The sequence below is a fragment of the Dendrobates tinctorius genome, unplaced genomic scaffold, assembly GCF_039654945.1.
Source record: "Dendrobates tinctorius isolate UK_male_01 unplaced genomic scaffold, ASM3965494v1 ptg000044l, whole genome shotgun sequence".
In the NCBI taxonomy this organism is placed as follows: Eukaryota; Metazoa; Chordata; class Amphibia; order Anura; family Dendrobatidae; genus Dendrobates; species Dendrobates tinctorius.
The window spans coordinates 15,993,973-16,014,786 of record NW_027361712.1 but is presented as its reverse complement, the minus strand read 5'-3'; the positions used below and the strand labels follow the sequence as shown (position 1 = coordinate 16,014,786).

Below are 20,814 nucleotides of genomic sequence, written 5' to 3'. Positions count from 1 at the left end.
CAACACTGGGGTCAGTAAAAACTGACCCAAATAATTTTCTCTGAGGTCTCAGCTGCTGGGTGGGCGCTATAACATTATTTCACAGCACAGTTAAAAAGCGGAGCTAAGGAATAAGTACCCTTAACCGCTACCGTTAAAAGGCATATTGGGGGGGTCGTTAAGGGGTGAAAACCGGCTTTCTGCTGCTGCCAGCAGTCACGTGTGCCACTACTTGAGAAATGTGCCACTACATATTCATTTCTCTTCAGTAGCAGCACCGGAGCAGGACGCTGCGGGGGAGCACAGGAAGGTAAGTGTAATGTTTATTTTTCTATGTTTTCTGATGGTGCCATGCATACCAGGATGGGGGTGGGGGCCAATTATAAGAACAACAGGATCAGGGTTGAAGGCCAATCATACCAAGTTATGCAATGAAAGAGAAATGAATATTCATTGCCCTCCACGCCCATGGGTGTGGAATGCAGTGAATATTCATTTCTCTTTAGCAGCGGGAACAGGAGGTAGCCACAGTCACCGATTCCTGCCTCCTGTGGCCCGCTGCTCCCGCTCCCTCACCTCCCCACCACAGCCGGTATGTCCGGACTATAAGACGCACCCCCCAATTTCCTCCACATTTCTGGAGGAAAAAAGTGTGTCTTATAGTCCTAAAAATACGGTAAACCTTTTAGCACAACTGTACAGGGTGGGCCATTTATATGGATACACCTGGGTGGGCCATTTATAACGTTGGATCCAAATTTGCAACATGTCAATGGCTGTAAACAAAGAGAAACTTGTAAATAACTCATGAAAGAATAAAGTTACGTTACAACTAAGCACACCATTATTTTTCTTGTGAAATTCTCAATAAGTTTGATGTGTCACATGACCCTCTTCCCATTGGAAAAAATAAAGTTAGATTCAAAATTGCCGACTTCAAAATGGCTGCCATGGTCACCACCCATCTTAAAAAGTTTTCCCCCTCCCATATACTAATGTGCCACAAACAGGAAGTTGATATCACCAACCATTCCCACTTCATTTAAGTGTATCCGTATACATGGCCCACCCAGGTGTATCCATATAAATGGCCCACCCTGTATAAGAATATCTGAAATTGATATTTGAAAAATATCTACTTATTTAGTACTGCGAAAGGTGTAATTGTATACTTCTGCTGAAAATTTCAGCTATCAAAGCAAAAAGCAAGTTTGTGTGGCATGAAGTTTACATTTGACTTCAATTTAGAAAATGGAGGTTAAACTATAAGGGTGTGTGCAGACGCTGCGGAATCCGCTGCGGATTAATCCGCACGGATTTTGCAAAAACCGCAGATAAAACGCAGGTCAAAAGACCTGCGGATTATCTGCAGTTTTGACTGCGGTTTGGTCCTGCGGATTCACCATCTCCACAATGGTGGAGATAGGAGCCCGCTGCGGATTCCGCAGAAGGAATTGACATGTCACTTCTTTCTGCGGTTTCAAAACCGCAGCAAATCCGCGCGGATTTTTCCGCAACATCTACACAGCGTTTTTTTTTACCATTCATTTGAATGGTACTGTACACCGCAGCTAAAACTGCTGCGGGTCCACAGCGGCCAAAAACGCTGCGGAAACGCAGCGGAATCCGCAGCGTGTGCACATACCCTTAAATTGGAAATAATTTGAAGCAAAGTTATGTCTAGTACTAAGATAGGAAAAATGAACTAAAACTACCATATAAATATATTCTACAGCCAGAAATCAGAGTAAGCAATAAACACAATCTAGACCAGTGAAACTGTTGTTGTTTTCATACAGTGTAAAGCTGGCTAAAAATGTATTTAGATGTGCATTTAAAGAGAATATCAGCAGGATTTTGCTATGTAATCTGAAGACAGCAGGAGATAAAGGCTGAAACACAGAATTCAGGGATTTGTCAATAGACAAAGTACCTACTCTATTTTACTAACTGTGAAGGATTTATCACTAAGAGATTAACATTGCTGGACTAGTCAGGCAACTAAGCACCACACTATTTATGGACTTTGTACACGGAGAGCCTGATGTGGGCGGGGTCAGCTTTCTCAGCTCTGCTCCATTCTAAATTTAAAAGCTCTGTGTCTGAACAGCTGTACTTGCTAAACTACATTGTTGGATTCAGGGTCTCTTCATCATTATGCTGCTCTGAGGTGAGATAGAAAAAAAATCTGCTGACCGATTCCCTTTAAAACTGGGAGAATAATTAAACTTGTTTTCTGGGAATCTTGTTGGAGATTTATAGACAGCTCTAGGTTGTCTTTTATAGGCATCCTAGCCAAATAACCGACATAGAGGGCTAATGTGTCATTATGATGTTATGCAATTAAGTTAAGGTTATTGTTATGTTATGCAGTAATTATTTTCACCAGATAATGCGCATGCAATTTAAATAGAAAATACATTTCATGACATTCACCAAAAACAAACACACACTACACATATTAGGTATTCACCTGACTGCAATAGCTGGAGAATTTATTCAACCGGGTATTTAGTGTGAAATTTGAGACTTAAAAAAAGACGAAAAAAAACCCTGAAATTTATATCTACCCCAAAAGAGTGCTGAAAAATATTACAATTTTTCCCACTTGAAACAAAGCCTCATATAGCATGTCCCAAAAAAAATAGAAGAAAATATGGATGTAAAAAAAAAAAAAAAAAAAAAATTGGCCAGTAGTTAAGGTCCATTCTGTCCTTGTAGCAATGGGGCTAAAGCAGGTGGGATGTTGTATCCATGAAGAGGGTTTACATAAAGTAAACTACACAAGTACAATAAACATGATGGAGGATGCAGGCTACAAAGAATGTTTTTGGAGACTATTGTGTGAGAGAGCAAAGGAGATCTTCTGTAGACCAGAGACTATGTGTAGGGAGATATTGGGCTGCTACATTCGAGATGTATGAACAGGGCGTTTTATGAACCAGCGCCGTTTCAAGGTGAGCATGAGTTATTTATTTCACACAGGGAAAAAATGTTAGATAGATGGCCATAGAGAAGAATACTCCTATTGTCTAGAAGGAATAATGAAGGCATTCACTACCAAGTTTACGGACTTAACCCCTTCCCGACCAGTGACAGCGTATGCATCATGAAAGTCGGTGCCAGTCCGACCAATGACGCATATCCTGTGTCATGACTTTAAAGCCCCCCTGCGGGTCGGGTGACCAGGGTCAATGAAAGGTCACCCGACCCGCAGATACAGGGGGCTTTGTACTGCACCAGGTAACATGTTATTACTTATTTTTACATCTCTATCTGCATGTAGTCTATCCACTGGGTCATGCTCATTATAATGGTCATACTGGGGTTTGTCTTATGAACATTTTGGGAGTCTATATAAACTTAGTAGTTATATGACTGTTTGAATTCTATTATCAGAATGCTGTCCAGCGCTGTGAATTATATATGTATACCATCAGTCTAAATTATGTTGTATATATCTTCTGGTGATTATTATTGGCCCCATTGTATATTAGAGTTCTTCAATGTATTTAGGATACTACATAATATTTTTTCTGTCATATATTGAATTGGCTCAGTGTCCCTGGGACAGTATTGTGCTTTTTATAGGAGTATTGTATTTTAAATTAATACAATAAAATTATTGTTTTTAGTCATTTTGGGATCTCTTCTTTTTTCCCACAGAATTTTGTGTATGGGAAATTTTGTTATTTGTCATTTGTTGAAGTGCCCTGTGATATTTGGACATTTTTTGTGGTAATTAAGTTCCTTGGGGGTCTAGTTTCGAAAATGAGGTCACTTGTGTGGGAGCTCCAATGTTTAGGCACACAGGGGCTCTCTAAACGCGACATGGCAACCGCTAAATATTCCAGCATATTTTCCATTCAAAAAGTCAAATGGCGTTCCTTCCCTTCTGAGCCCTGCCGTGCGCACAAACAGTGGTTTATGACCACATATGAGGTATCGGTGTACTCAGGAGAAATTGCCCAACAAATTTTAGGATCCATTTTATCCTGTTGCCCATGTAAAAATGAAAAAATTGATGCTAAAAAATGTTTTTGTTGGAAAAATTAAAATGTCCATTTTCCCTTCCACGTTGATTTAGTTCCTGTGAAGCACCTGAAGGGTTAATAATCTTCTTGAATGTAGTTTTGAGTAGCTTGAGGGGTGCAGTTGTTAGAATGGTGTCACTTTTGGATATTTTCTGCCATATAGACCCCTCAAAGTGACTTCAAATGTGAGGTGTTCCCTAAAAAAAAAAATGGTTTTGTAAATTTTGTTGTAAAAATAAGAAATCGCTGGTCAACTTTTAACCCTTATAACTTCCTAACAAAAAAAATTTTGTTTCCAACATTGTGCTGATGTAAAGTAGACATGTGGGAAATGTTATTTAGTAACTATTTTGTGTCACATAACTCTCTGGTTTAACAGAATAAAAATTCAAAATTTGAAAATTCCGAAATTTTCGCCAAATTTCTGACTTTTTCACAAATAAACGCAAAAATTATCGACCTAAATTTACCACTAACATGAAGCCCAATATGTCCCGAAAAAACAATCTCAGAATCGCTAAGATCCGTTGAAGGGTTCCAGAGTTATTACCTCATAAAGGGACACTGGTCAGAATTGCAAAAAATGGCCTGGTCATTAAGGTCAAAATAGGCTTGGTCAGGAAGGGGTTAAATTTGAAGAAAAGGCAGATTTTAAAAATGTTTTTTGAGTGAGATGCAACAGGTATGCGCCTGGGTGTGACAGCTTGGCATCAAGAGGATACACTGAGACAGTGCTTAAAGTGTAAGACAGGTGACAGTATGGAGTCCATAGTAAGTCTGGTGGGGGTGTTGAGTGAGATTAGGGAAAAAATTATTAGTTCAGTTTTGTCCATATTGAGTTTTAGAAAATGAAAGGCGAATTAAATGTATATAGTGGATAGACAATCTGGGATTCTGGACAGCACAGGGTAATAATGCCTGCACCCGAGAAGTAGATATAAGTGTCATCAGCATAGAAGTGGAACTGGAGCGGCTGGGATTTTATGAGTTGTATGAGAGCAATGGAGGAGGCAAGCAAAAGCAATTTGGAGTTTACTAAATGGTGAGTATCAAGAAGACAGTGATTGGTAGGAAATGTTATATTAGGTGTAACGGGGTCTTCTGTGCTGTAATACCTCTTAGGGTGTGTGCACACTCTGCGGAATGCTCTGTGGATTTTTCCGTGCGGATTTAGTAAAATCCGCAAGTAAATCTGCAGGTCAGAAGACCTGCGGCTTATCTGCGGATTAGCCTGCGGGTTTGCCCTGCTTTTTATCATCTCTACAATGGAGCAGATGGCAAACCGCAGCGGAATCTGCAGAAAGAATTGACATGTCAATTCTTACTGCGGATCTGAAACCACAGCAAATCCGCGCAGAAAATTCCGCAGCATCTGCACTGCGGTTCTCATTTTGCATAGAAAATAAAGGTACTGTACAACGCAGCAGGAACTGCTGCGGATCCGCAGGGCCAAATCCGCTGCAGATCTGCAGCAGAATTCGCAGTGTGTGCACAAACCCTTACATTACCACCCCGTGTTTCAGGAGGTCCAGTCTGCTTTTTCTCACTTCTGGATGAAGGACGCTGGCTCGAAAGGCTTTGTAACATGGGAACATATAAAAGATCACTGCTTCTCCACGTATTTCCAGTGTGACATTTTACTCACCGGTCTCAGAATATATATACATACAGAGGACAGGACAATCAATATGCGTCGGGCCAGTAGATAACAGGCTACAATTAAGACGCCAGATGTACATTACAATAGCCTCAGGTGGCCGGCGACCCCCGATCATTTACTGTGGGATTTACAAAGGTGGGGGGAGGTCAGAAGTGGGATATCTCGTTTACCTCTGCCCAGGGGTCGCAGCCCGTCGGTTGCTGCATTGGGGTATGCATCTCACATTGCACCTATCATACATGCACCTCCTATTCGGGGTGCTGGGGGGTTCTGTAACACAGCTCCCCCTTTTCAGCGACGCATACACAGTCTGATCTTTAATGGATCGGCTTGGGGATGACCGAAGTCTATGGGGTTGGTACAAGTTCCGTTTGTCGACTTAGTCCATCGGCGTTACCATTTTGTTTGCCGGGTCTGTAGAGGATGGTGAAGTCTAGAGGTTGTAGGGCTAAACTCCACCGCAGTAATCTGGCGTTGCTAGAGACCCGATTAAGCCACACTAGGGGATAATGGTCCGTTAGGAGGGAAAACTGTCATCCATACAAATATGGTTGTAACTTCTTGAGTGCCCATACTACTGCCAGGCACTCCTTCTCGATGGCCGCATAGTTTACTTCGCTGGACAGTAGTTTCCGACTCAGGTAAGCTACCGGGTGGTCTTGACCTTCCGGCCCGACTTGGCTCAGCACTGCCCCCAGTGGAAACATAGAAGCGTCTGTGTGAACAAGGAAACGTTTAGTTGGATCGGGTGCGGCCAATACCGGGGGATTTGTGAGGGCGTCCTTTAGCTGGCGGAAGGCTTCCTCACACTCGGGAGTCCAGGTTACCTGGCGGGGGAGGTTCTTACGGGTCAGATCAGTGAGGGGCTTGGCTATGCTGCTGTAATTGGGGACAAATTTCCTATAATACCCTGCTGTCCCTAGAAACGCCATGACCTGGGTTTTAGTGCGTGGGGTGGGCCATTTGGCTATGGCCTCAATTTTGGCTTGTTCTGGTCGCTGTTTCCCACTTCCCATCCAATGTCCTAAATACTGAACCTCTGCTTTGCCCACGTGACACTTATTGGGGTTCAAGGTGATTCCGGCCTTGTGAATCCTGTTCAATACTGTCTCTCGGTGATTTAGATGCTCATCCCATGTCGCGCTGTAGATGGCGATGTCATCCAGGTAGGCACAAGCATTGTCCTGGAGACCACCCAGAAGCTGGTCAGCCAGCCTCTGGAAGGTCACGGGGGCATTCTTCATCCCGAATAGCATAACTCGAAACTGGAATAAGCCGAACGGGGTGACAAATGCAGACTTGGAAATAGTGTCAGGACTTAGGGGGATCTGCCAATAGCCTTTGCATAGATCGATGGTGGTCAAATACTTTGCCCCCGCCAGCCGGTCTAACAACTCATCCACACGCGGCACGGGATACGCATCCGTCACCATTTTCTCATTTAGCTTGCGATAAGTCTACACAAAACCGGGTGGTCCCATCCTTCTTGGGTACTAACACTACGGGGGATGCCCAGGGACTGACTCTTTAGTGACTCCTAAACGCAACATCTCTTGTCGCATCCCTTCTCGTACAGACTAAGGGACGCGGAAGGGGGGTTGTCTCGGGGGGGGGGGGGGGTCTGATCCTGGGTCTCAACCTTGTGTTGTGCCAGGTGGGTGTACCCCGGTCTCTCTGAAAACATCCTCTGTCGCTGCCTCAACACGCCTCCGCCTGCTGTCTCTCACGGGGCCCTAGGTTTTCTCCCAAGTGTACCTGATCCCATGTTTTAGACTGAGTCCTCTCCCCTAAGACATCAGGCAAGGGGAGTCCTGCTAAATCCTCTGCTTCGGGTGCGCAGATGGCCACTACCTCTTCAGGGCGCTCGAGGTAGGGCTTCGGCATATTCACGTGGAACACGCGGATAACCCTGGGGTCATCACAATCGGCGACATTATAGGTGGTGTCGGCTATTTTCCCTACTACCTGGTAGGGCCCCTGCCATGCAGCTTTGAACTTGTTCTGCCTAGTTGGTTCTAACACCAGGACCTTCTGTCCTATCTCAAAGGTGCGTTCTCTGGCCCTCCGATCGTACCACACGAGCTGGCGCCGTTGGGCCGCCTGCATGTTCCCACGTACAGCCCGAGTCAGCTCCTGTAGACGGTCCCGGAATTCCAGCGCATAGGGCACAATAGGTATCCCCTCTATGGTTCCCTCCCCTTCCCAGTGTTCTCGCACTAAGTCTAGGGGTCCCTTTCCCGCCTGCGGGATAACAGTTTGAACGGGGAGAACCGTGTGGATTCTTGGGGCATCTCTCGATAGGCAAACTGGAGGTGTGTCAAGAATTTCTCCCAGTCCCTGTATGTCCTGGTAAAAGTCTCGATGATTTGTTTTAATGTTCCGTTAAAACGTTCACACAACCCATTGGTTTGTGGGTGGTATGGGGCGCTTCTGATGGACTTTACGCCGCACAGCTTCCACAGTTGGTTGGTCACCTCTGCTGTAAACTGGGTACCCTGGTCCGAGATAACCTCCCGGGGAAATCCAACCCGTGAAAAACCTGGAGCAGGGCAGCCGCCACCGTCTCTGCCAGTATGTTAGGTAATGCAACCGCCTCTGGATACCGTGTGGCATAATCTACCACTGTCAATATATACTTTTCCCTGACGGACTGGGTTTGGCTAACGGCCCTATCAGATCGACCGCTACTCAGCTAAATGGCTCCTCCACAATGGGGAAGGGGTGTAATTTCGCCTTGCAGCGATCTCCCCTCTTGCCAATGTGCTGGCAACTGTCACAGGTATGGCAGTACTGACGAACATCATAGGTTACCCCCGGCCAAAAGAAGTTTTGTGTCAGATGATGCCTGGTGCGACTGACGCCGAGGTGCCCGGCCAAGGGTATGTCATGAGAGATTTTCAGTAGCTCCTGCCTATACTTCTTGGGCACTACCAGCTGTCGTTTTATAGTGGGGCTCGTCCCTGTGTGGCGCTGCTCTGTAACCCGGTAGAGGAGTCCCTGATGCCATACAAACTGTTCCCCTTCCAGTACTCCTCTCCCCTCCTGTGCCTTCCCACGATACCCATGTAATGAGGGATCCTCAAATACCTCCCTTTTAAACTTAGCTGGGGTGGCCCAAGAAATGTGTCTGGCTATGGGAATACATGTAGGGCTGGGGTGTCTTACCTGGGCCTCCTCTGAGTGTGATTCCGCCTCTGCAGCTCGAGCTTGTCTCCGGGTGGTCACAGGATAGGTCTCAGCCAGAGGGGCAACCGAGAATGCAGACAACATGGGCCCCAAGTAATTTCCCAGCAAGACGTCTGCAGGCAAATCCTCCATCAGGCCAACCTCTAAAAGGCCATCCCCGACTCCCCAGTTCAGGTGAATCCTAGCAGTGGGCAGTCGATGTATGGCTCCCCCGGCTACACGGACGGCCACTGTCCGGTCAATCTTCTCTTGGTCCTGGACGAGATGAGGCTTCACAAGGGTCAAAGTTGCTCCGGAATCTCTTAGTCCCTGCATACGTTTCCCATTAACCCACACCGCCTGTCGATGCTGTTGTCGATTATCTGCCCAGGCTGCCTGCACGGGGTCTACTTCATGCAGCACTTCCTCCATTTCTTGCATCCCCGGATTAGTCCTAGCCCCCAATGCCGGGTCAGCTTCGTGTTGGTAGTAGTGTACAGCAGCCCGGTTGACTGTAGCCGTTCCCGCCTTTGGCCACTGGGTACGCTGAGTCCGGTTGGGACATTGTCTTTGCAGGTGCCCCAGCTGACGGCAGGTGTAGCATCGCGCCCCAGGGGCTCTGGTAGGCCGGGGTTTTAGCTGGTCCCCCGACAGTCCAGTAAAGAATCGCTCTAACAAGAGCTGGAGGACGTCTTCCTTCGTGGTTGCTTGGCTCCCTTGTACCCACTGTAGCAGTGACCGCCGTAGTTTACAGGCCCATTCAGCGTGGGTATCTGTTACCTGTTTTATAAGTCCGCAGAACTTTTGGCGGTATGCCTCTGGTGTCAGCGCATACCGGGCCAAGATCACTTCTTAGACCCGCTCATAGTCCATGCAGTTCTCATGAGGTACCGTGCGATAGGCGTCCGCTGCCTTCGGCTTCATTTGATGAAGGGCACACTGTCGCTCAAAGTCCTGCAGAAAGCCATCAATGTCTTCCCCTGCCTCCCCCAACTGTCGGAAGGCATTATACTGGATTTTTTTGTGGCTTACTGCTGACGGTACCTGGGCGGAGGCCAGAGCTCCCCCTGCTCGCTGACTCTCCTCTCTCCGCTCTGCCATCTCCATCTTGGCTAGCTCTATCTTGGCTAGCTCTATTTTGGTCCGCTCTGCCATCTCCATCTTGGCTAGCTCTATCCTAGTCCGCTCTGCCATCTTTTCCTTCAGATCAGTACGCACATCAGCCATCACCTCTCGTACGATCCCATAGAACGCCAGTCTGCTCTTTACCTCCCTCTGGAATTCAGTCTCTTCCACGTTCACATTGGGAGGCGCTACACTGTCGTGTTCCATGATGGCTGCTATCAAATCCGCTTTTGTTTTGTTGCTGGCGATTAACCCTCGAGCTTACACCAGGTATTTTAATGTATTCCTCTTTAACTTCTGGTAGTTGTTTTCCATTCAGTTCTTTACTCCTATAGACGGGGAATCATATCCCGCTGCTGCCACCAGTGTAACGGGGTCTTCTGTGCTGTAATACCTCTTACATTACCACCCCGTGTTTCAGGAGGTCCAGTCTGCTTTTCCTCACTTCTGGATGAAGGACGCTGGCTCGAAAGGCTTTGTAACATGGGAACATATAAAAGATCACTGCTTCTCCACGTATTTCCAGTGTGACAACATTTTACTCACCGGTCTCAGAATATATACACATACAGAGGACAGGACAATCAATATGTGTCGGGCCAGTAGATAACAGGCTCCAATTAAGACGACAGATGTACATTACAATAGCCGCAGGTGGCCGGCGACCCCCGATCATTTACTGTGGGATTTACAAAGGTGGGGGGAGGTCAGAAGTGGGATATCTCGTTTACCTCTGCCCAGGGGTCGCAGCCGGTCGGTTGCTGCATTAGGGGTATGCATCTCACATTGCACCTATCATACATGCATCTCCTATTCGGGGTGCTGGGGGTTCTGTAACACTAGGTATTACTTCAGTAGTAAAGTACATGGGTTCGTTATTTGTAGATCCTTACAGGCTTTATTCAGTAGTAAAATCCATGGGCCAGATTCAATAAATGGAAAAGGTTTTTGCTAACTCATCTGAGATCAGCATAATGTAGTAACTATACACTAAATCCAATTATGTATCACTTAGTTTACTGGATGGAGCAGTTCTGATACAATTGAGAGTGTATCGAGTTTACCGTGACAGAGAGGAGCCAGAAGACCACATCATCTGATTTCTCCTACTCCTGCACTGATTAGAAGCATTTCACCTTCATATTAAATTATGCAAATTTCTTTTAGCAGTGCATGGGTTAATCTGCTCAGCTGAGAGCTCCTGGAAGCTTTCCTGCATTATGGCTCTTAGCTCTGCAAGGTTAGCCATTCCCATCACTTTTATAAACTGGGTCCTGGCCAACATTCATTGTCAGAGCAACATTATGCTGCATGGCTGGAGGTTGTTGGTGGTTGTTATTGGAGAAGGTGTTTGGTGGATTTATCGGTGACTGTTGCTAGGTTTTGGATTTATCTGTGACTGTTGCTAGGTTTTGAATCTTCTCCTACTTTGGTTTAACCCCATCCGCCACTCCCTGGTGTTTGTCTCTGTTGTTTATGTGTGTATATTTGTATGATTGGTATTTTCCTTTATCCTTGTTCGTATTACATTACCTAGTCTGGTTGGTGTATTACGGTACACTATTACTCTCCTCTTCCCTGGTTGGGGGAATGGTACAAACTGAGGGCAGATTCAGGAGCTAAGGCAAGGTGATTGGCCCCAGCGTCTTCACCATCATAAGTAATCCAGGGAACAGGGTGAGCTAGGGTGCCCCTAGCATCTGGACAGGGAAGGAGCCCCTGGTCCAGGTGACACCAGACAAGAGAGTCATGACCGAGAGTTCCTATATTTAGCATGAAGCAGAACTGAGAAAGTTTCCCCCGACCCAAACCAGGCTCTGTATGTACACTGTCTGCTCATCACAAGGGTGTGTGATAAGACCAGGGCTCACATGCTGCTGTAAGGTCCTGGTGATAAAAACCCACATTGCTGAATTCAGTGTTTTAACCCCTACCTTATGCGGTCTTCAGATAACACAGCAAAAACCTGCTGACAGATTCCCTTTAAAGTGTTTACACCAGAATTCTGGCATAAAATACATTAAAAAGTCACAACATTTTTGTGAAACTTGGAAGTGGTACAAAAATTCTGTGTCTTTTGCAGTTTTCACACTAGTTCTGGCCAACTTCATGTAAATGGGCAGAGCATTGGCATGAATAAGCCCATCACTCTATTAATTCATTTAAACTGACAGTCCCTGGCTGGAATACATCTCTGGTGTAGTTGCACAGCAGTGGTAAAATGCATCCAATTTATAAAGTGGCGTGAATATCTTAATGATGTAGGTGCATCAATCTCCTGCATTCACCTTTGTTAAGACTGGAGTGCACTAAGTCAGTATTAATGAATCAGTGCCAATATATTTATTGAATTTAAAAAAAAGTCACTGCCCTCTAACTAATGGGTAGCAAGGTGGCTCAGTGGTTAGCACTGTTGCTTTGCAGTGCTTTTGTCCTGGGTTCAAATCCCACCAAGGACAACATCTGCAAGGAGTTTGTATGTTCTGCCCGAGTTTGCATGAGTTTTCTCTGGGTGAAAACAGGAAAAACCAGCTCACCTGTAGCGGCATGTGGTGTGCAGAAGCACGGAACTCGTGTAGTCTCACGTGCAAACAATGGAGAGAAAAAAAGAGAGTTGCTCCAGCTTCTGATAAAAGTCCAAATTTTATTCAATAGTATTAGAAAAGGTCATGGCATAAGATTGTTCACACAGGCATGTGTAGCAACGCATGTCAAACACTCAGCGGTGTTCTTTCCCAAAGAAGCTTAAAATTTGGACTTTTATCAGAAGCTGGAGCAACTTTCTGTTTCTTCTGGGTACTTCGCCTTTCTCCCACACGCCAAAGACAGTGATGAAACTGTTTGTAAAGAGCTTTGGAAATTAATGGCGCTATATAAGTAAGCATAATGAATAAACTACGGTAATTGCAAAAAGATTAAAATGGCAGTCCTTGAAGCTGTTACACCATGCCATCACACTTGTGTACAAAGCAGCCTATGCTTGCTGTCACTCACCAGTGCTGGACTGAACATACAAATTATGATGTGTTATTATCATGAGTTATATACTGTATGTACACATGAATAGCAGCAAGTCGGAAAATACACTTTCTGGCAATATTGCAGTAACACTTTTTTTTTCTTTTAGGCTGTGTGCCCACGATGCGATTTTTAAGCGTTTTTGCTGCTATTTTCGGCGCGAAAACGTTTAAAAAACAAGTACAGAACGCACCCCATGCATTCCTATGGCATTCCTCACATGCTGTGCTAATGCTGCGCTTTTTTCAGCGGCGGAATCGCATCATGGAAAAAAACGCAGCATGCTGATTCTTTTTTGTGGAATTGCAAAGAATTGCCACGATTCTGCACCCATAGGAATGCATGAGAACCGCTTACTTCCCGCATGTGGCTATGCCCACCATGCGCGAAGTTAAGCATCTCATGTGCGGATGGTACCCACGGTGTGGAGGAGAGGAGACTGTCCTCCAGGCCCTGGGTACCATACCCCTGTAAAAAAAGAATAAAAAATCGGGGTATATTTACACCTTCCGGCGTCACGCGCAGCCTTCCCGGGCCTCAGCGTTCCAAGTAATGCCTTGCGGCAAGGTCCTGTGATGACGTAGTCTCGCTTTACTCTAGCGGTCTCGTGAGAACGCTATAGCAACGCGAGACCAACGTCATCACAGGTCTCGCAAGGCATCGCTGGGAACGGGAGCGTCGCTGAGACTGCGCGGGACGTCGGAAGGTAAATATACCCCGATTTTTTATTTTTTTATCATTTTTAACATTCTATCTTTTACTATTGATGCCACATAGGCAGCCTCAATATTAAAAAGCTGGTCACACTTGTCAAACACTATGTTTGACGAGTGTGACCAACCTGTCAACCACTTTCCAAGCGATGCTTCAAATCGCTTGGAAAGTGCTTGAATATCGCACGCGAAAATTGCGGCAAAACCGCGAACATAATCGCGGTAAAATCGTGCCGAAAACAAAGCGTGATTTCTGGGAAGGAGTCCGGTTTTGATTGTCCGGATTAAAACGCAACGTGGGCACATAGCCTCAGAGATTTTCCAGATATTAGCCTTTGTGTTAGTAAATTCACTCTTGCTGTACTTGGACAGTGGGGATGGATAAATAAACAGACATTGTTGTACAGAAGTGCCTGACAAGATTTCAGCTAGTAGGACATGGAATCCAAGGGGTAACGTTTATCCTTGCAGAGACTGACATGCCAAGGTGAGGAGACTTAAGCCACAATGCTCCTCTGGGAAAGAGACAAATAGCTAGTAGGACAATATTTCTAAAATTCCAGTCCTTACAGCTCCCAACAGATCAAGTTTTCAAGACATCCTTAAGACTTTTGCTATAGGGAACCATGATTTCTATGTACGCCCCTGTGATGGAGATATTAACAAGGCATGAGAAATTGTCCCAGGGTGTTTCACCTGCTCAAAACTAATTGAAATCTCTCACCCCCACAAAATAAATATATATTTGGCAGGGTGACAGAAAGAGCATATCTCACAATTTTGCAGCCCTTACAAAGAAATACTGCTCCTATTGAAGACCCTTAGTATTACCATGCACTAAGACACCCCTTTTAATTCCCCCATAATGTATGATGCTACAAAAACTGACCCACACACAGTATGATACCCCCACATGCAGAGTATGACCTTACAGTACTCACACCCACAAAGCATGATATCCCCACAGTGACAATAACACCATATGATGCCCGCAAAGTGACCCAACACAGTATGATGGCCCTCAAAGACCCCCCCCCCACACAGTAGGATGACAGCAACACAATCCTCCCACACACTGAGGCCCCCCACACAATATGATCGCCTCACACACAGTATAATGGCCCACACACAGTACATCGGCCCATCACATAGCCCTCCAAACAATATAACAGCTCCCCATGCAGCTCTTCAAACTGTATAATAGCCCCAACAATGTACTCATTCATTTAAATAAAAAAAAACAAAAAACACATTTGTTTCTCCACTGCTTTGGTCTCTGCAGGGTGCAGTCTGAAGGTCTACGCAATGGGTGCTATGTAGTGACGTGATCTCTCCCACTGCGCTGAGATGATACAGTAAACTCTGACACACATGGAGAATGATGGAGGAGGCCTGTTTCATCATTGCTTTCACTTGCATGATTTATTTGTATTTTCTTAAGAGTGATGCCAGGGGGGCTAATGCCAGTGCTGGCACCGGACCTCCCTGGATTCACGGGACGGGGTCAAGTAGTCTGCCACTATTATAGTTATGCCACGGTTCCATCACCTGTGAAATACTAATGGAATACTAAGGAAATCCTAAAAACATAATATTTTGGGGGCCATGAGGACTGGAGTTTTGGGAAACATTGTAGTAAAACAATAAAAACTTATTTAACTGTTAAAACAAAGGCAAATTGTATAACAGTCACCACTTAACCTTTCCGACATCGGGTTTAAATTTACTCCAATGTTGGACTCCCTCCCTTTGATGTGGGCTCTAGTGGCGAGCCTACATCTTTCCCGGGACATGTCAGCTGTTTGAACAGCTGACATGTGCCTGGAATAACCGCGGGTGGAATCGCGATCCACCTGCTGCTATTAACCTGTTAAATGCTGCTGTCAAACGCTGACAGAGGCATTTAACTCGCGCTTCCGGCCATGGGGCCGTAAATCCGCTCAACAGTGACCCCCGTCACGTGATCGCATGTCACCAATGGGTTGGCATGATAACCAGAGGTCTCCAGCAGACCTCTATGGTTGTCACTGCCGGATTGGTAAGAGCACCACCCGGTGGTTGGCGCTCATAGCAAGTCAGCAATTCTGCTACATAACGGCGATTTGATCATCGCCTGTATGTAGTAGAGACGATCAGGTTATGGCAGCTTCTAGTCTCCCAAGCCAAAAAAAGAAAAAGTTTTTAAAAATATAAAAAAAATGAACATTCAAATCCCCCTTTTGCCCCATTCAAAATATAAAAAAAAATTAAACAGACATATATTTGCTATCGCCGAGTTCTGAATCACCTGATCAATTAAAAAAAAAGGATTAACCCGATTAACCCGAACGCCAGAATTACGTTTTTTTTGGTTGCCACGACATTGCATTAAAATGCAATAACGGATGATCAAAAGATCGTATCTGCACCAAAATGGTATCAATAAAAATGATAGCTCGGCACGCAAAAAATAATCCCTCACCCAACCTGAGATCATGAAAAATGGAGACGCTACGGGTATCAGAAAATGAAGCAATTTTTTTTTTAACAAAGTTTGGAATTTTCTTTCACCACTTAGGCTACTTTCACACATCTGGTGTCAGGGGTCCGGCGGCGTGCAGCGAAAAGCCGGGCCGCCGGATCCGGTCTGCAGTGACAACACCGGATGTAGATGCGGCGTCTGATGCGGCTTGGATAACATTTAAAGGAGGCGCAGCACCGGGGGATGAGAAAGCCAGCTGGAGAGAGAGAGCAGGGGACAAGAGAGCCAGCCAAAGAAAGGTATGGAGCGTATGGAGCGAGAGAGAGACGCTTGCCGGGTTAAATCTCACAGTGTCCGGGCATGAGCACTTTAAAAAGCCGTTCCGGCGCTGCAAAAAAAAGTTGCAGGGAACATTTTTTCCAGACGCCGGACGGCGCATGTTTGCCGTATCCGCCAAAAAACGGTGGCGCCGCATGTCCATCCGGCATGATGCGGAGATCATTACATTCTATGTGACAAAACCGGATCCGGTTTTCACACTTTTCGCCGCATCGTGCCGGATTCAAAAAGACAGATGTGTGAAAGCAGCCTTAGATAAAAAAAGAACCTAGAGAGGTTTGGTTTCTATGAACTCATAATGACCTGGACAATCATAATGTCAGGTCAGTTTTAGCATTTATTGAACATGGTGAAAAAAAACAAACACAAAAACAAGTGTGGGATTGCACTTTCACCGCACTTTTATTTATTTTTTCCCGTTTTTCAGTACACTATATGTTAAAACCAATGGTTTCGTTCAAAAGTACAACTCGTCCCGCAAAAAACAAATCCTCACATGGCCATATTGACCAAAAAATTAAAAAGTTATGGCTCTGGGAAGAAGGGCAAAAAACAAAAACGTAAAAAGCTCCGGTCATGAAGGGGTGAAAGACTAAGTGCTGTGTTGAAATTTTTATTTCATAAAAATTTCATTTTCAGATGCTGCTGATAAAATTCTATCTAGGTAGGAGGGGGAGGAGCTTCATATCTAGCTCCTCCCATCTATATAGAATCTTAGCAGCAGCAACCGCCATCTCCTACCTCAATAATGGGAAAGTCGGTCGTCACTGAATATAGATTTTTCCTCAGAACTGAATATTTTGTTAATGAGCTAATGAATTCTGTTAGAGAAAGAAGCAGATTTCTCTGATTAGATATATTAAAAAGTTGCTTATTTTCATGTGTAGTATTGATTTATGAAATAAAAATTAAAACACAGACTCCAACCTTAGATGACCGATTTTTTGGTTTTACCCCTTGTAGACTGTGAGAACTCGCGGGCAGGGTCCTCTCTCCTCTTGTACCAGTCAATGACTTATTTTGTTCAAGATTATTGTCATGTATACCTCTTTTGCCATCTAAAGTGCCATGGAATAAGTGGTGCTGTAATAATAAAACAAGTGCATAGAAAATGCTGTACTGTAACTCTGGTTAGAACACTGTAAATAGATAAAGCAACAAAGATCGAATATGGATTAATAGAAAACAATTGCTATGTTAGTCACCTAGATCAACCTGTCATTTATGTAACAGTGCAAATAGCCTCTTTGCTGAAAAGTAAAAATCAACCCTTTAAAGAGCCTTGCCATAAGAAGCTCCTTCTGATGTGAACGGCCTATAAGTCACACTACTCCAATTTGTCATTCTGCACACAGAGAAACTTTACCCCTTAGACATCCTGTCAAAGGCCTCTCACTCAGCCAAACACCTCTCCTGTTTTGATCTGATAAGGGTGAAACTCCCCAAAAAATGTGTGAGAAAATGTAACTCAGGCCGGGGTCACACTTGCAACTGCAATGAGAGAAACTCACGCGAGTCTCTCACCTCAATACCCGGCACTGCCACCGCCACTCGGACCGGAGTGTTCAGCTGAATGTATTTCTATGCAGCTGAACGCTCCAGTCCCGAGTGCTGGCGGCAGTGCTGGGTATTGAGACGCGAGTTTCTTGCACTGCAGTTGCAAGTGTGACCCCGGCCTTATAGTTTGGCTTTCTATACCAAGTCATAAGGCAAGACCCTTTACAAAAGGTTGATTTTGAGAATTAGGATTGCTGTCTCCAATAAGTGGCACTACTGTTCCTGTCCTCTTCCTCTCTGAAGATACTATTTACATACTTAAATTTCCAGTGGAGCATAACATGGCCTATAAGTCCCCCTATGCCAATTTGGCACTCTTCAAAAGGAGAAAATGTATCCCTTAGACCACCTGTAACTCTTAGGCTATGTGCAAACGATGCGTTTTTTATGTGTTTTCACAGCTTTTTTTACGTGCATAAATAGTCCAAAAACGCAATGAAATACTTCTGCAAGGTAATGTAATGACAATCCTGATGTGTTGTGCACATGATCCGTAAATTTCCTTCCGTACTTGCAGCGTTCTATTTTCTGCATCATGTCAATTCTTTTTGTGTTTCTGCAGCATTTTTGACTTATTGACTTCAATGGAGTCAGTCAAATATGCAGCAAAAACGCAGGTGTAAAAGGGTTTGCATCTTTGCTGCTTATTTAATGCAGATCTGCTGCTAAAAACTCTGCAAATTGTCAAAGGAAATGATGTCGGGCAGACAAAGATGTGTGGACGGACAAAGAGTGTTTCTGACTGCATGTACACCATGCGACGAACAGCCCATAGTGATTGTACACAGACGTCGTCTGAGGGGACTACTACTCCCGTCCGGCTACATCTTTGATCACATATAACAGAGACCGCATAAACCGATAATGAGAGAATAGTCTCATCATCCAGCGCCTGTGTTCAATTCTAGTAAAAAAACAAAAACAAAAAAAAAACATTTACATAATTCATACATATTCACATACAAAATACGCAGTCACTGAACACCTAATCCCCGATGCCTGCGTCTCCTGCAAGCAATCAAAAATAATAAACCAACGAATACTCCCTGTCCGCTGTAGTCAATTTAATACCAAGTGTCCCACGGCGATCTACGTATCTAACGTGTACAACCATCATATCAGGAGATGTGACAGTTTACCCAGCCTCCGGTGATACACTGACAGGAGGTAATCGCTACCGCAGTATATCACTGCGCTACCGTGAGAGTTCACCGGAGTTCATCAGCTGATGAGCTCTGGTTTTCACGCATCAGTGCCATAAGTGAGAGCACTGAAACGGATGAACTCCAGTGAACTCTCATGGCAGTGCAGTGATACACTGCGGGAGCAATTACCCCCTGTCAATGTATCACCGGTAGCTGGGTAGAGCAGTCACATCTCAAAATATGACTGTTCTACACGTGAGATCGCCGTGGGACACTCGGTATTAAATGGACTACGTCGAACAGGATAGTATTATATGTTGATTTATTATTTTTTGTTTGCAGGAGACGAGGGCGTCGGGGATTAGGTGTTCAGTAAGTATGGTAAATTTAGATTCAATAAAGGAGTTTGTGTGATTATTTCCAATAAAGGACTTTATTCTGGGTGTCTGTGTCTTATACAATATCACTATAAGGTTAGTAATGGAGAGGCGTCTTATATTATAGACGCCTCTCCATTAACAACCTGTGGGCTTGATGTCACCTGACAATACAAAGGTGACATCAATCCCACAAATATGAACACCACTTGTCACCGCTACAGGGAAAGTGGGAAGAGCGAGGCTAAGTGCCAGAACTGGCGCATCTATAAGATGTGGCATTTCTGGGGCAGCTGAGAGCTGATGTTTTTAGCTTGCGGGGTGCCAATATCCATGGTCCCTTCCCAGGCTATTAATATCAGCCCGCAGCTGTCTGCCTAGCCTTTGCTGGTTCGCTTTTATAGGGGGACCCCGTGTCAATTTTTTTCTGGGGTTCCTCTGTAAACTTGCCAGTAAAGGCTAAGCAAACAGCTGTGAACTATTACTAGCATGAAAACCATTATGGCTATTGGTTCCTTCCCAGAATATTAACATCAGCCCTCAGCTGTCGGCTTTCCCTCTGCTGGTTATGAAAATTATGTAGACGCCCACACCATATTTTTTTTTAAATAAACAGATATTGCATTTCACGCAGATTTCTGACAGTTGCTGTTTTGCTACAGCATATGTAGGTTAATTATGGTAATGCTCCTACATAGGCTGGTGTGTTTGTCTTTAACTCTTTATGTACCGTTTTATTAATGAGGGTATCTGGCCGATATCTGTTCATTACTAAACCTCGGACTTGATAATTCACTTATATTTGTTTTGTGTGTGTAAACATTGTAAATTTGAACATGGTGTGTAATGGCATTATGGTCTTCAATGGAGAATGAAAAAGAATAGGTTCAACAAGGAAATTACATCTCAATTCTTTTGTTTATAATATATCTTTTATTTAGCTCTATGGATTTACAAAAACGCATGAAAAAATGCATTAAAAACGCAAATTTTACACTGCGTTTTTCTGCCAAAATATGCAAAAACCTTGCAAAGTTTTCTGAAAGCAAAAACGCAACGTGCGCACTAGCCTTAGAATGTAGTATCTAATAACCAAGTCCACCCAATGGCAGATTATTATTCATCCTAAAAGGGTATTCACTCCTAACAAGTTGTCACCTTAACCCAAACCTTTATTTTCAAACATAATACATCAGCACCATGGGAGTCTCGGAGAAGTTTACTTCCCTCTTCCCAAGAAA

At 44.6% G+C, this 20,814-nt stretch overlaps 1 protein-coding gene across 3 annotated transcripts in view; it reads right to left on the bottom strand.

The window, feature by feature from the left end:
* IPO4 (importin 4) overlaps window positions 1-20,814 on the bottom strand; it is a 420,928-nt gene that overhangs the window by 38,437 nt on the left and 361,677 nt on the right. The gene's annotated exons all lie outside the window — the stretch shown is intronic.